The 14,967-nt window shown below is 46.9% G+C and overlaps 1 protein-coding gene across 4 annotated transcripts in view; it reads left to right on the forward strand.

The window, feature by feature from the left end:
• VRK3 (VRK serine/threonine kinase 3) overlaps nt 1-14,967 on the forward strand; it is a 751,237-nt gene that overhangs the window by 366,196 nt on the left and 370,074 nt on the right. The window lies entirely within an intron of this gene.

Here is a 14,967-nt window from a genome sequence, read left to right on the forward strand (position 1 = left end):
TATTTTATTTTTATTTTTTACTTATATATTTATTTTTTACTTATATATTTTTCTATTTTTTCTTATTTTTATCTCTTTCACTTCTTTTTTTCTCCCTCCTTCTTCTTTCTTTATAAGTGCAATCGTTTTATACATTGTTTTTATTTTTAAATTACGGGAATACTTTGGCATATATATTCCCCCTTTTTTTACCATGTGTATGCCGCCGGTAACCTCACCTCCGGTTCCAGTCACTTCCTGTTTTTTTTATAAAGTTACCATATAAAAAGGAGAACAACCACAATAACCCTAACACTTCCTTGAGAAAGAATCCGGGTCTGGATTCGAAACGCGTTGGAGAAAAAGGAGCAGACTCAAAGGACGAAGACACTGCCGCCGCCAGCATTCGAACTACCGGAAGCGGACACCCGAACTTCCGGTCACAGCGGATCGGCTAAGAGAAGCTGCCACAGTGCAGCAAGTAAAAAGAGGACACAGGGAGTGGCCGCACTACAGTATACAAGAGAGGATAGCCCTCCCGAAAACAACACCACTGCCACCAGCATTTGAATTACCGGAAGCGCACATCCGAACTTCCGGTCACGGCCAACTGGCACAGAGAGCGGCCGCAGCACAGCAGGAAAAGCAGGGTAAGACAGGGATAGTTCATACCCATACACCCAAGAGTTCTAATGGAGCTTCACTCTGAACTTTGCAAGACCGCTATTTTTGATCTTTAAAGATTCAGTTATATCAGGTATGGTTCCCAAAGACTGGCGTATAGCGGAAGTAGTGCCAATATTCAAAGAGGGAAGTAAAGTTGAACCGTGTAATTATAGACCAGTCAGTCTTACATCTATAGTGGGGAAAGTATTGCAAGGTATTCTAAGGGATATTATTCAACATTATTCAACATCAACATGGATTTGTGAAGGACAGATCATGTCAAACCAACTTACTTGGCTTTTATGAAACAGTAAGTGCGAACCTTGTTCAGGATAAGGTGGTGGATGTAATCTTTTTAGACTTTTCCAAAGCTTTTGACACAGTACCACACATGCAACTTATCTATAAGCTGCACGAAATAGGACTAGGGAGCACAATATGCACTTGGGTCAGAAATTGGTTAGATAATAGGGAGCAGCGCGTTGTGGTTAATGGATCATTTTCAAATTGGACTGAAGTACTAAGTGGTGTGCCACAAGGGTCTGTACTAGGACCACTAATGTTCAACATTTTCATTAACGATCTAATAGTAGGTCTAGAGAGCATGGTGTCAATTTTTGCAGACGATACCAAATTGTGTAAGGTTTTAAATATGGAGGGGAATGCTGAGTTTCTTCAGAGTTAAACTAGAAACATGGGCAGCCAAATGGAGAATACGCTTCAATACAGACAAGTGTAATGAAATGTACTGTCTTAGCAAGAACAAAAATTACACTTACATACTAAATGGGGTAATATTAGGGGATTCTGTACTGGAAAAGGACTTAGGTGTTCACATAGATAGCAAACTAAGCAGCAGTACCCAAAGTTGGATTGCAGCAAAGAAGGCTTATAAGATATTAACATGCATAAAACGGGGGAATTGATGCAAGGGACAAGAGTGTTATACCCCCATTATATAAATCACTAGTGAGGCCACATCTTAAATACTTTGTGCAATTTTGGGCACCATACTACAAAAAGGATATCCTGGAGCTAGAAAAGGTTCAGAGGCGGGCGACCAAACTAATTAAGGGCAAGGAGACGCTGGAATACGAGATAAGGCTTGCAATGCTAGGCATGTTTACACTGGAAAAGAGGGGACATGATCAACATCTACAAATATATAAGAGGACAATACACAGAGCTTTCGCGGGACCTGTTTTTGGTAAGATCAGCACAGAGGACACGTGGACACTCGATTAGGTTAGAGGAGAGGAGATTCCGCACAATGCGGCGTAAAGGTTTTTTCACAGTAAGGACAATACTTGTTTGGAATTCCCCGCCTGAGGGAGTTGTAATGACGGACTCAGTCAACACCTTTAAGAATGGGTTAGATAAATTCCCAATGGATAAGGATATCCAGGGTTATGGTGCGTAGACACGCACTATAGTTACTATGAAATGAGGAATAAAACACAACGGCTGACATCGGCATCAGACAAAATTTAGACCAAAATAATCCTGCATAGGAGAGCACAAATAGGTTGAACTTGATGGACAAATTGTCTTTTGTCAACCTTAGATACTATTTTACTATGTAACCGACGGATAAGCGTGTGGAGGGCTGCTTGAAGTCTATTTACACTCTTGCAGGTGCTGTACATAGACCTACTATAGCGGCTTCTTGGGCTGCAAAAGCTATTGAATTCCTGGGTTCAAGAGGTTGAAGCAGAGCTACCTCTGAATTTTTCTGATAATGCCAGACAGTGTCTTTCATATATTACCACAGCCCCACATTACATTCAGGAGGCAGCCTCTGATGCTGGAGTGCTGGCGGCCAAAGCATCTACTACATCCATTCCGGCTCGCCGGATTCTCTGGTTGCGGTCCTGGTCTGTGGATCTGGACTCTAAAAAGACCTTGGAGGTGGTCCCTTTTTTTTAAATTCAACAATTTTTATTGATATTTTCTTTTTTTTCTTTTTTTTTTTTGTACAAATTACAAATCAATAAAACAACTTAAACCTAAAGCATTGCTGTCGACAGTTATATTGAGCAACATATAAGGTATCATTCACAAGCATATGGTTATAAACAAAATCAGTTAGCATCTGGTATTAAACCTGGCAGCCACAACACTTCACCCATGTACATATCTATACGCCTGTATCAATTCACCTGCACTTATATATATATATATATACATATACATTCGCATACCCATTTACAGAAAATTATTAAAAAAAAGTATAGAAGTATAGTTCTCCAGGGCCACCGTATGCGGTCATATCAAAATATAGGAAACGGTGTCCCGGGTGAGCCACACATCACATACCTATATTGCGCCCGCTTCACAATCTCCTATGCTCGTCAGGTAACTTCTGGGTGATTAAGTTGGGGCTAAGCTTGCATCCGCAGCTATTGTTATGCAGGCGCCCCTAATATATGGTGATGACAACCATCTATCCCATATCGCGTAATATTTAGTAATGGCTTTCCTGGACACATAGACAAATTTTTCATGCGCCACTGTAGTATTCACTAAGGCAATCCATGAGTCAATATCTGGGCCATCAGGTGCCATCCACGATCGGGCTATAGAAACCTGTGCAAGAGCACACAAGTTGATAACGTAACGCCTGGAGGGGGCATCCAGCAACTCCTCATCCACCACCGCCAACACACATACAGGGGGGGTCAGCACATCCGCAGGTATACCAGTGGAGACCATAATCTTGAGTACATCCTGCCAGAAGGTATTAACTATCCTACAGGACCAAATCATGTGCCAGAAGGTGCCCCCATCTAGAGTACACTTGGGGCATTTAGAATCCATTCTTCCTCCGAATCTCATTAACCTCTCAGGGGTAATATAGACTCTATGTAAAACAAACAGATGCACCTGTTGGTAACGGACCGCTGTGGTCGCCAATCTAGAGGCACCCAGTGCATCTTCCCAGGTATCATTAGATATGGGCCCCAGATCATTTTCCCATTTAGATTTAAGAGAAAGAAGGGTCTCACAATGATAGGTACGTAATAGAGCCGAATAGAATATGGAGATAGTACAATTTTGAAGCTTATCAAATAGTTCCCTTACTGGTGTGTCCCGGAGCAGCAGGGGAGCGTTCGCAAATTGAGTTTGGCAAGCATGACGGAGTTGTAGATATCGATAAAAATAGAAGGTAGGAATATTGTAATTCTCCTGCAATTGTTGGAAAGACTTAAATACCCCCATATGATACAATTGCCCAAGAGACTGCACTCCCCGGCTACACCATACCTCCCTCATCTGTAACGATGCAAGCTCCCCAAGAGATTGTGCATAGGCTAGAGGCGTCTCCGGATCCCAACCCTCTCCATGTAGCAATTTATGCGCCTGTCTCCATACCATAATTGCTTGCTTGACAACTGGAAGATTAAGTAGCGATACATTGTCACTCAGCAGTAGTTGTAATGGGGTGCAGTTCCGATCTGTTATATAGAGAATTCGGGAGATTAATTCATCTCTACCAGGGTCATGTAACCACTTACTAATATGTACCATTTGTGCCGCTAAGTAATATAATCTGAATTTAGGGAGGCCCAGGCCTCCAGAGTCACGTGGGCGCGTGAGGGTATCTAATTTTATTCTGACTCGTCGTTTAGACCATACGATAGAGGACAGAAGACTATCTATTCTCCTAAAGGTTTTTAATGGGAGATATACAGGGGAGTGCTGTAGCGCATATAGCAACTTAGGCAGGGCCACCATTTTCACTAAATTAATTCTACCCGTTATAGTTAGAGGTAGAGTCCCCCACACCACAATACGGGAGTGCAAATAGTCCATGTGAGGTTTTATGTTTAGGGAAAAGTATTGAGAAGGATTATTTGTGACCCAGATTCCCAAGTACTTGAATGAGTCCACCCAGCGTAGAGGTAGGGTCACAGGCGGAGCCCCAGGACAAGTACCCTTAAAGGGCATTATGCAGGACTTATCCCAATTTATGGATAAGCCAGAATACCCGCCATAGGTCTCTATAATACGCAACACGTGCGGCATGGTATTGCAATAGTCTGATATGAACAGCAGAATATCATCCGCGTATAAAGCAATCTTGTCCGTGGTGGGGCCCACCCGGAACCCCCCCACTCGCAAGTCAGAACGCAGCAAGCACGCCAAGGGTTCCACTGCTAGAGCGAAAAGGATAGGGGATAGTGGGCAGCCCTGTCTTGTACCCCTAGCCAGAGGGAATGCAGAAGAAGTGAATCCATTTATCGAGACCCTGGCTGATGGTGCGGAGTAAAGTAACTTGACCCACCTTATAAAGCGTGGTCCTATACCGAAGCGGGCCATAGACCCCCACAAGAACGCCCACTCCACTGAATCAAAAGCTTTAGCAGCGTCGAGAGACACTATCACAGAAGTGTCGGCGTCCTCGCGAGGGGCCTGTAGGTGCGTAAACAAACGCCTAAGGTTAGTTAGAGTGGACCGCCCCGGTACGAAACCTGTCTGATCTGTGTGTATAATTTGGGTGATAACGGAGTTGAGTCTAAGTGCCAGGATCTTTGCTAATACCTTGATGTCAGTTGTAAGTAGCGAAATAGGTCTATATGAATCTACCCGCCCTGGGTTCTTATCCGGTTTCAATAGCACTATTATCAAAGCCTCAGTCATAGAATCCGGCAGCGACCCCAACTCCAATAGGTCATTGAACAGATCAAGTAATCTAGGGCCATAAAAATCAATATGTTTCTTATATAGCTCAATAGGAATTCCATCTAACCCTGGTGCCTTGCCTCCAGGAAATGATTTGATGGCTGTTTCAATCTCCGTCAATGACAAAGGGGAGTCGAGGAATTCAACCGCCACATTAGAGAGCGAAGGCAATGGTAAACCAATAAGATAATCATTTATTTCCGCCGAATCAGCCGACAGTCTCGTACTATACAGATTTTTATAATAAGCAACAAATTGGTCTGCTTTTTCCGGGGTCTTTACATAAGTTACACCATCATCTCCGTCTATCGCAAGGACATTATTAGAGGGTCTATCTGCCGCCGCTAAATATGCTAGATAAGTACCAGGTCTATCGCCCGTAGCATAATAAGAGTGTTGGGCATACATCAAACGGTATTTGGCCTTATCAGATAGACAGCACCTCCATTTGGACTGCGCACGCAACCATGCGTCCTTGGAGGCATCCAACCCATCTTGCAAATATTGGATTTCTAGGGACCTACAGGAAGCCTCAAGTTCCATTTCTTGGCGTTTGTAGCCATTTTTTAAGGTAGCAATCCGTCTAATTAGGGAACCACGTATAAATGCTTTAAATGCGTCCCAGAGAATTGCTGGTCCAGCAGTACCCCCATTCAGCTCCAAAAACTCCCGCCAAGCAAGCTCAAGCTCCGCTCCAGTGCCCATCTGTGAAAGCCAAAATGAGTTGAGTTTCCAAAACAACTGTCCCCGGGCTCCCCCAGTATCCAAATTCAACAGTACTGGTGAGTGGTCAGAGATTCCTCTAGTTGCGTACTGGATATCAACAATCTTGGGAACTAAACAGGGGGAGACCAGGGACATGTCTATCCTAGAAAATGAGGAGTAGATAGGGGAAAAGCAGGAGAACTGTCGAGCGGCTGGATGCCGCAACCTCCAGACGTCCACCAAACCCTCCACTAGCAGAGCAAAATTACCCGGACGTGGGCGAGGTACAGTAGTACTGGTGCTGAAGCTATCCACTCTATGATCCATGACATTATTAAAGTCCCCAGTGCAGACGGTGGGAGTATTGGGGTAAAGGGACATAAACTCAGCAGCCTTGCGTAAAACCTCCGGGGAGTACGGTGGAGGTATGTAAATAGCCAATAATAATAAAGACATGGAGTTTATTTGACATTTAAGAAAAACGTACCGTCCCCACTGGTCCACCCGGACCTGGTCTATAACAAATGGGAGAGATCTTCGGATCAGAACGGAGACGCCCCTGGAATGGGAGGTATGAGTGGAATGATATAGCCACCCAATCCATGGCTTTTTAAGAGATAGAACTTTGGCTCCCTCCAGGTGCGTCTCCATAAGACAAACGACATCTGCGGAGTACTGCCTAATCTGCCGAAGCACCAGGGCCCTTTTAACTTTGTCATTAAGGCCTCGCACATTCCAGGATAAGATTTTTAGACTAGGTGATGCCATAATACATAATAGTACCAAGTGCTAGATGTGTCCACAACATTGAAAATATCTGAAATGGATAGAAGAGTAACCGCCTGCAAAAAATTTCTCTAAACATGTCGCCACAGCAATGCTTATAAAACAACCACCCAATAAATCCTCCCTTCTCCCCCATACACCCCCCCACCCTGTATACCGGCCCGAACTGTGGCATACCTAATCCCAAAAAAAACCCCTCCCCACAACTAAACAACTAGTAAAGAGGACAAAAAATACAGCGGTCGCAAGCAGGCGTTGCTCCCCCGCCATAACCTAACCCCCCCCAGGACCAGATAAGCACCCGTCCTCCGACCATGTAAGGACCGGATATCAAGTGCAGCATTTAGTATATTACCAATAACAGCTGTATCGATGACCTAGTAGGAAAAAGTCAACAAACATTAATACATTAGCTGTATACACAAATACTCAATGACATAAATCACAGCCCAGCCAACGGACAGTTTCAACATTCAGTCATTTGACAGGGGGCGCCCTGCCGGGAACTGCCTGTCAAGCCACGTCGCCGCCTCCCGCGGGGTCAAGAAAAATTTAGTCTCTCCTCCTGCGACCACCCTCAACTTTGAAGGAAAAAGCATAGCATAAGGGAGATTAAGCTCCCGGAGACGTCTCTTAATTGGAAGGAACTGGGCTCTCTCCTTCTGGACGTCAACCGCAAAATCAGGAAATACAGAGATCCGGGTACCATTCCACTTAAGTGGGCCCTTGGTGCGTGCCAGGGTGAGTACCCTGTCCCGATCCTTGAAGTGGAGGAATTTAGCTATAAATGTACGGGGAGGGGCCCCCGGAGGCAACGGCCGCATAGGGATTCTATGTGCTCGTTCCACCGCGTAGTGTGATGTAAAAGCATCCGACCCAAAGAAATCTGTAAGCCATTTCTCCAAAAACTGCTCAGGTGCATCTCCCTCCTCCTTTTCCGGCAAGCCCACGAACCGAATGTTATTTCGTCTCAGGCGCCCCTCCATATCGGTCAATTTTTTCTGCACCTCCGACATCTGTGATTCAAGGGCAGTGGTGCGTCGGCCAAGCGGAGCCACAGTGTCTTCGACAGTAGAAATGCGGGTTTCCGCCTCCCCCACTCTCTCTCTAACTCGTTGTAGATCCTGATGAATCAAGGATAGATCTGATTGCACCTGGGTGATCTTTTCAGCCAGTCTGCCTTCGCTGGCATTTACTGCGTCCAGTACCCTCTGGAGAGCATCCTCTGAGGTCTCTGGAGGGCCGGAGCCCGCACTTGTAGCCGGGGAGGGGGGAGAGGATCCATCCCGCGACCCCCCCGTTCTCTTATCTTGCGCGGGAGGGTTTCTAGCGTATTTTTCAAGCTTGGCCGCAGCCTGAGAAGTCTTCCCCATAGTATTCGTTATAGGCACCCCACAGGGAGTTGCAGCACTTATATGAGAGAGTTATGGTGAACCAAGCAGGCACGCCTCCAGACCGCACTAGAGCAGCAACTCAGGAGTTACACAATGGTAAATCAGCAGTCTCCAGCCGGATATATATAATGGAGAGAGAAGCGGGGGATGGTGTAGGTATATATTTCTGAGCAGCAGGGTCAGAGCCTCCTGATGTGATGCCGCCTGACCGCCTGATGGAGCAGGGAGTTAAGCAGCGTCCCCCCAGATCAGAGCCGTGCAGTAAATATATATGGCCCCTACTGTAGGCTTCCAGGCAGGATAAGATTCGGGACGTTCAGCCAGGGATGTGCAGCAGGGGGATAGGGGGGAGGGGTACAGGTCAGCAACCAACCCAGGCGGGCCCCCACAGATTCACTGCCCCGTATCAACAAGTACCTGTCTTTCTTTTCCAGTCAGGATGGGTGAATGGCCAGGTCAGTGGGCTCAGCAGCCAGCAGCTTGGTGTGGTCAGAGCGGTCCTCCAGGCTCCCCAGAATGTTCCTGATGGTAGTGCAGCACAGCCCCACTCAAGGGTCTCGGATGGCTGCAGCGATCACGGGAGCCGCACTTCCGGTCCCCAGGTCTGCGGCGGTGTATAATGGTGCAGTCAGGCTCAAGGGTGTCCCTGGTCGCCCCAGCAGGCAGACAGTGCGGCAGCCAAACTCCCCTCACTCCCTTCCCCAAAGGCGCGGTCAGCGGTGGAGAGCCGGATCCGAACTTCCGGTTCTCAGGGCGGCACGGATATGTGGCGGTGTATTGCGTGCTGCGCTCCAGGCGCCACAGACCCCTCTCGCGTTCCCCAGCAGGCACTCCAGGACGACGGGCGAGCGCCTCCTCTCCCCTCCACGAACCCGCGGGTCACAGCGGTGTACGGGAGCCGAACCTCCGGTCCGCGGTGAGCGCGCGGCGACGGCTTCAGCGCCGGGCAGGGCCCGCCGAGTGAGTAGGGCTGCAGGAGACAGAGGGAGCACGGGAACCGGTCCAAATTCACTCCATGGGGGTAGAGGGTGTTCATGCAGCGTTGGGTATAACATCAGACCCCGGGGGGGAATAAAGGATAGTATTTCAGGATGTAACGGCAGGAGAGCTGCACAGTTCAGGTGCTACTCCATGCTCGTCTAGGCCACGCCCCCCGGAGGTGGTCCCTTTTAAGGGAAACATCCTTTTTGGGGAATATCTGAACAAGATTGTTGCTGACTTAGCGTCTGCTAAGACTGCATGTCTGCCGAGTACTAATCATTTGGCTCCGAAGACTAAGAGTACCACCTTTCGTTCCTTTCGACCTCCACGTAAAGCAAAGGGTCAGGCGTACCCTAAACAGACTCGAACTTCCAAAACCTCTAAGCTCAAACCTTACCATTCCTGGGCTGCCCGTCAGCCTGCTTCAAAACCAGACAAGCCTGCTGCATGACGGTGCGGGCCTCCCACTGGGGGACCCCAGGGTGGGAGGTTAACTTCTGCGGTTCGCCCAGGTATGGTTGCAGACCACTTCAGACGCCTGGATGAGGGAAGTCGTCACTCACAAATACGCCATCTCTTTCAAGACACGTCCCCCTCGCTAGTTTTGCTCGACAGATATGCCTTCGGATCCGTTGAAAGCAAGAACTCCTACATTTGGTGATACAATCCCTCCTGGACACATTCTCAACCTCAAGTCTTTGAACAAATTTGTGAAGGTATCCAAATTCCGTATGGAAACTCTCCGCTCTATTGTTCTGGCCTTGGAGCTCATTGACTATATGGTATCCCTGGACATACAAGATGCTTACCTACATATACCTATTGCCATGTCGCATCAGCAATATCTGTGGTTTGCTATTGGCAACCTACATTATCAATTCCAGGCCTTGCCTTTTGGACTGACCACGGCTCTGCGAATCTTCACCAAGGTCATGGCGGTCATGATGGCCCTTCTCCGCCGTCAGGGTATCAGGATCTTGCCTTATCTGGACGACTTGTTGATCCTGGCGAACTCCCCAGAGGTTCTCCTCCGTCATCTGGAACTGACTGTCCAATTCCTGCAAGCCTACGGGTGGCTCATCAACTGGAAGAAATCCTCACTGGTCCCTGCTCAGAGCATGGTCCACCTGGGGCTGTTACTGGACACACACAACCAACGGTTGTTCTTGTCTACGGAGAAGGTCCTGAAACTTCAGGACAGGATAAGATGCTTCCTCTTTCGCCCACATGTGTCGATACACTCGGCAATGCAAGTACTAGGCCTCATGGTGTCTGCTTTCGACATGGTAGAGTACGCTCAATTTCATTCTCGCCCTTTGCAGCGGTTAATCCTTCCTCACCAGATCAGGTCTCACATGATTTCCTTAACTCCAGAAGTTCGTCTGTCTCTGAGCTGGTGGCTCCAGGACCAAAGATTGAGCATGGGTTGTCCCTTCTGGATCCCCAACTGGGTCCTCCTAACGACGGATGCCAGCCTGAGGGGTTGGGGCGCGGTGTTGGAGCAACACTCCCTTCAGGGTCGGTGGACCAGGGAGGAATCTTTCCTTCCGATAAACATTCTGGAATTGCAGTGTTCAATGCTCTGAAACTGGCCATGCCTCTGGTACAGAACAGGCCTGTTCAAGTACAGTCGGACAATGCCACCACGGTGGCGTACATAAATCATCAAGGCGGCACTCGAAGCCGCATGGCATGAAGTGTCAAAGATTCTTCAATAGGTGGAACGCTATGTGCCAGCCATATCGCCAGTGTTCATTCCGCGGGTCCTCAACTAGGAAGCGGACTTCCTCAGTCATTCGGATATACACGCTGGAGAGTGGAGTCTTCATCCGGAACTCTTTCAACTCCTAGTGGACAAGTGGGGCTTACCAGATGTAGACCTGATGGCATCTTGACACAATCACAAGGTTTCCGGTCTTCGGAGCAAGGACAAGGGATCCTCAAGCAGCGTTCGTGGATGCACTGGCAATTCCATGGAACTTTCGGCTGTGTTCCATGTGTTCCCTCCGGTGTCACTCCTGCCCAGGGTAATTAGGAAGTTCAAGCAAGAAGGAGGAATACTACTTCTAATCGCTCCAGCGTGGCCCAGACGGCATTGGTTCTCAGACCTACAGGGTCTCTCGATAGAGCGTCCTCTTCTACTTCCGCAACACTCAGACCTCCTCGTTCAGGGCCCTTGTGTCTACCAGGATCTGGCCTGACTGTCTTTGACAGCGTAGCTCTTGAAGCTTCAGTCCTGAGGGCCAAGGATTTTCTGAGGCAGTCATTCAAACAATGTTGAAAGTCCGTAAACCGGCTTCGGCTCGGATTTATAATAGGGTCTGGAATTCTTACTTCACCTGGTGTGCGGCTAAGAATTATGATGCATACAGATTCAGTACTGCCAAACTTTTGGCTTTTCTGCAACAGGGCCTGGACTTAGGCCTGCGTCTGGCCTCCCTCAAGGTTCATATTTCTGCCTTGTCGGTATGGTTTCAGAGAAAAATTGCGTCTATGCCTGACGTTCATACTTTCACTCAGGGTGTTTTACGGATTCAACCTCCCTATGTCCCTCCTGTGGCTCCTTGGGATTTGTCTGTTGTTCTGGATGCCCTACAAGAGTCTTCGTTTGTACCTCTTGAGTGAGTGGACCTTAAATGGCTTACGCTTAAGGTCTTGTTATTGCTCGATATTGCCTCTACTAGAAGGGTTTCAGACTTGGGTGCCTTATCCGGACAGTCACCCTTTCTGATTTTTCACCGTTACCGCGTGGTTCTTAGAACTCGCCCTGGTTATCTACCTAAGGTGGTGTCGTCTATCCACCTTAACCCAGAGATTCTGGTTCCAGCCTCTATCTCTCCGGGTTAGTCCTCCAAAGAATGGTCTTTGGATGTGGTATGGGCTCTCCGTATATATGTGAAGAGAACCGCCTCTCTTAGGAGATCTGATTCTTTTTGTCCTTTTTGGTTTTCACCAATGTGGCTGGCCTGCGAATAAACAAACCTTGGCCAGATGGATTAGAATGGTGATTGCACAAGCTTATGCGCAGGCTGGACATCCAGCTACTATCAAGGCCCTTGAAAAAGGGACTTTGATGTCCCGAAACGCGTCGGCACCTACTTTCCAGTACTTTCCTGTGTTTCTCGACATCCTTGACTGTGAAAGGGACCACTGGGGAACACGCCTGACGGAGCCACATGCAGGGTATTGTTCCCGGGAAATACCTTGCATTCATAACACCTGCGGCTCCGATTATCATCTTGGTAGGACTCTGTTTCCCATGTTGGGTTCTGTTTTTGTCTCACTTTTAATTATTGTGTAGTATTAAATTTATATTTTATTCACATCAAGCCGGTACATTACATTTTATTGAGAAAATAGAAGTTCCTGCAAAAAGTGTAGCATTGGATTAGCGCCAAAGTGGGAGGAGTCACTACCATTTTCAGTACTATCAAGGCCCATTCTACTCGGTCTGTTGAACCTTCTTGGGCGGCCCGCAGTGGCGTGTCCCTAGAACAATTGAGCAAGGCGGCTACGTGGTCCTCAGTGAACACGTTCATTAGGTTCTATGCCTTTGATACTTCCACCTCCCAGGATGCTTCCTTTGGATGCTGGGTTCTTGTGTCCGCTACAGTGCGTTCCTGGAGGCAGGGATATAGAGGAGGCGGTGCAGTGCATCCTGGAACTGTCAAAGCTTTTAGCCTGTTGGTGCCTCGGATCAAGATCCATCTCTACACCCCGATGTTATTCCCTGTGGAATCCAGTGTACATCGCAGAAAGAGATTTAACAATGGTAAGTCTTACCATAAATCTCCTTTTTGGATAGAGTTAAATTCATGTTCTTCACCTAATTCACTCATACAATTTCGGAGCGTTTTTTTGGGGGGGAAAAATTCTTCAGTTTAGTGGTTAAAGGTACAATTTAATTTTAGTGCCAGCTCCGCAGTCCCAACCTACAACCCCATGGTCCAGTGTTCTCTAGTCTAATCCTTATTTTAATATTTGTTAGTCATTTATTTCAGATCTTGGTAAAAAAAAAAAAGAAAGGCTGATCCGGCGCAAAAATAAGCTGCTCCTGAGGATTCTGTGAGTCTCCTTGGATATGCAAATAATTTACAAAGGAAACTGGTGCTTGGGGTTAGTGGATAGAAAAAAAAAACAATTTATATACTGCGGTTCAGTTAAAACATATCACAATTTATTAAAACATTCCACATATAATATTCTGACGGCCTCATAGGAAATCCATCTCGTGGCACTCTTTGAATTCAATGATTCAATCAAAGATTTAAATGGCAGCAGAATCTGGATACTTTAAAGTGCAGAGAGCTGTATTCATTCCTTTTAGGACAAGCAGGCACATAGGAAATGGTTCAAATGTATGCAAAGTTTAAAATCCGGAATAATACCCAGCAATCCGGAGATGAATAATACCCAGTCAGAGGAATGCTTTCCGTGCTGTTTGTTTGTTTCACTTGGTGTCGGTAGCCTGGTATGACATGGGATTAGTTGATTTTCTCCACGATTTTCTCAAGCTGGTCCAGAAGTAAATTGCAAAGTCCAAATGGTGTCCACAAGTGGCCATTTTAACCATTTTAGACAACATTTCTGGACACCATTTGGACTTTGTACTTTATTTCTGGACTAGCTTGAGAAAATCAGTCTGGAGGTGTGTCACTAGCGTGTCCACGCATACACAGCAGTAGGAGTTGCCGGTGGTAGGAGCCTGAGTAGGAACGTGGTTCCAGGTGCCACATGGTAGGAGCCTGGTGGTGGCAGCTAAAATACCAACCCACTGCGCAGTGGGTGGAGTCAGTAACAGGCAGTTATCTATTGGCGCAGGTCCTGTGAGACCAAAAACTAATCTGATCGCTTTGCATGGGCAGTGAGATGCATCCAGTCATATGGCACAAAAAGGATAGGTACAGTATATGGGGACAAATCTGCATGCTGAGATTAAATGAAAATGTATGACATCAGTTCTGCATATCTATGTTAAAGTCTCATGATATGTAAAACAAAGGAAATGGAAAAACAGGTTGCATTGTATTTTGTAGGATGGACATAGACATTTGGCAGAGTCCACTGAGCAACCAATGAAAGGAAAAACGATATACCTGTATGTCATCCTCCTTAGCAATATGTGAATCTAGTTGAGTGGGTGCCACGATTAAATCCATTTATTTAAAAATTTCCTGCAGAAAGAAAAATCATAAAATAAATAATTGCTTCTTTTGTTCTATCTGACGGAGTTGGTTCAGTGACCCAGTGTTGAGAGGGCTGAGGTCCCTCTATTTGTGAGTACACTATGCAATATCTGTAAAGCAGCCAGTGAACCAGAGCTTGCTGCACATGGAACCATGGGGGTCATTCCGAGTTGTTCGCTTGTTATTTTTTTCTCGCAACGGAGCGATTAGTCGCTAATGCGCATGCGCAATGTCCGCAGTGCGACTGCGCCAAGTAAATTTGCTATGCAGTTGGGTATTTTACTCACGGCATTACAAGGTTTTTTCTTCGTTCTGGTGATCGCAATGTGATTGACAGGAAGTGGGTGTTTCTGGTCGGAAACAGGCCGTTTTATGGGAGTGTGCGAAAAAACGCTACCGTTTCTGGGAAAAACGCGGGAGTGGCTGGAGAAACGGAGGAGTGTCTGGGAGAACGCTGGGTGTGTTTGACGTCAAACCAGGAACGAAACTGACTGAACTGATCGCACTGGCAGAGTAAGTCTGGAGCTACTCAGAAACTGCTAAGAAGTGTCTATTCGCAATTCTGCTAATCTTTCGTTCGCGATTTT

This window comes from Pseudophryne corroboree, chromosome 11 (genome assembly GCF_028390025.1).
Source record: "Pseudophryne corroboree isolate aPseCor3 chromosome 11, aPseCor3.hap2, whole genome shotgun sequence".
NCBI lineage: Eukaryota > Metazoa > Chordata > Amphibia > Anura > Myobatrachidae > Pseudophryne > Pseudophryne corroboree.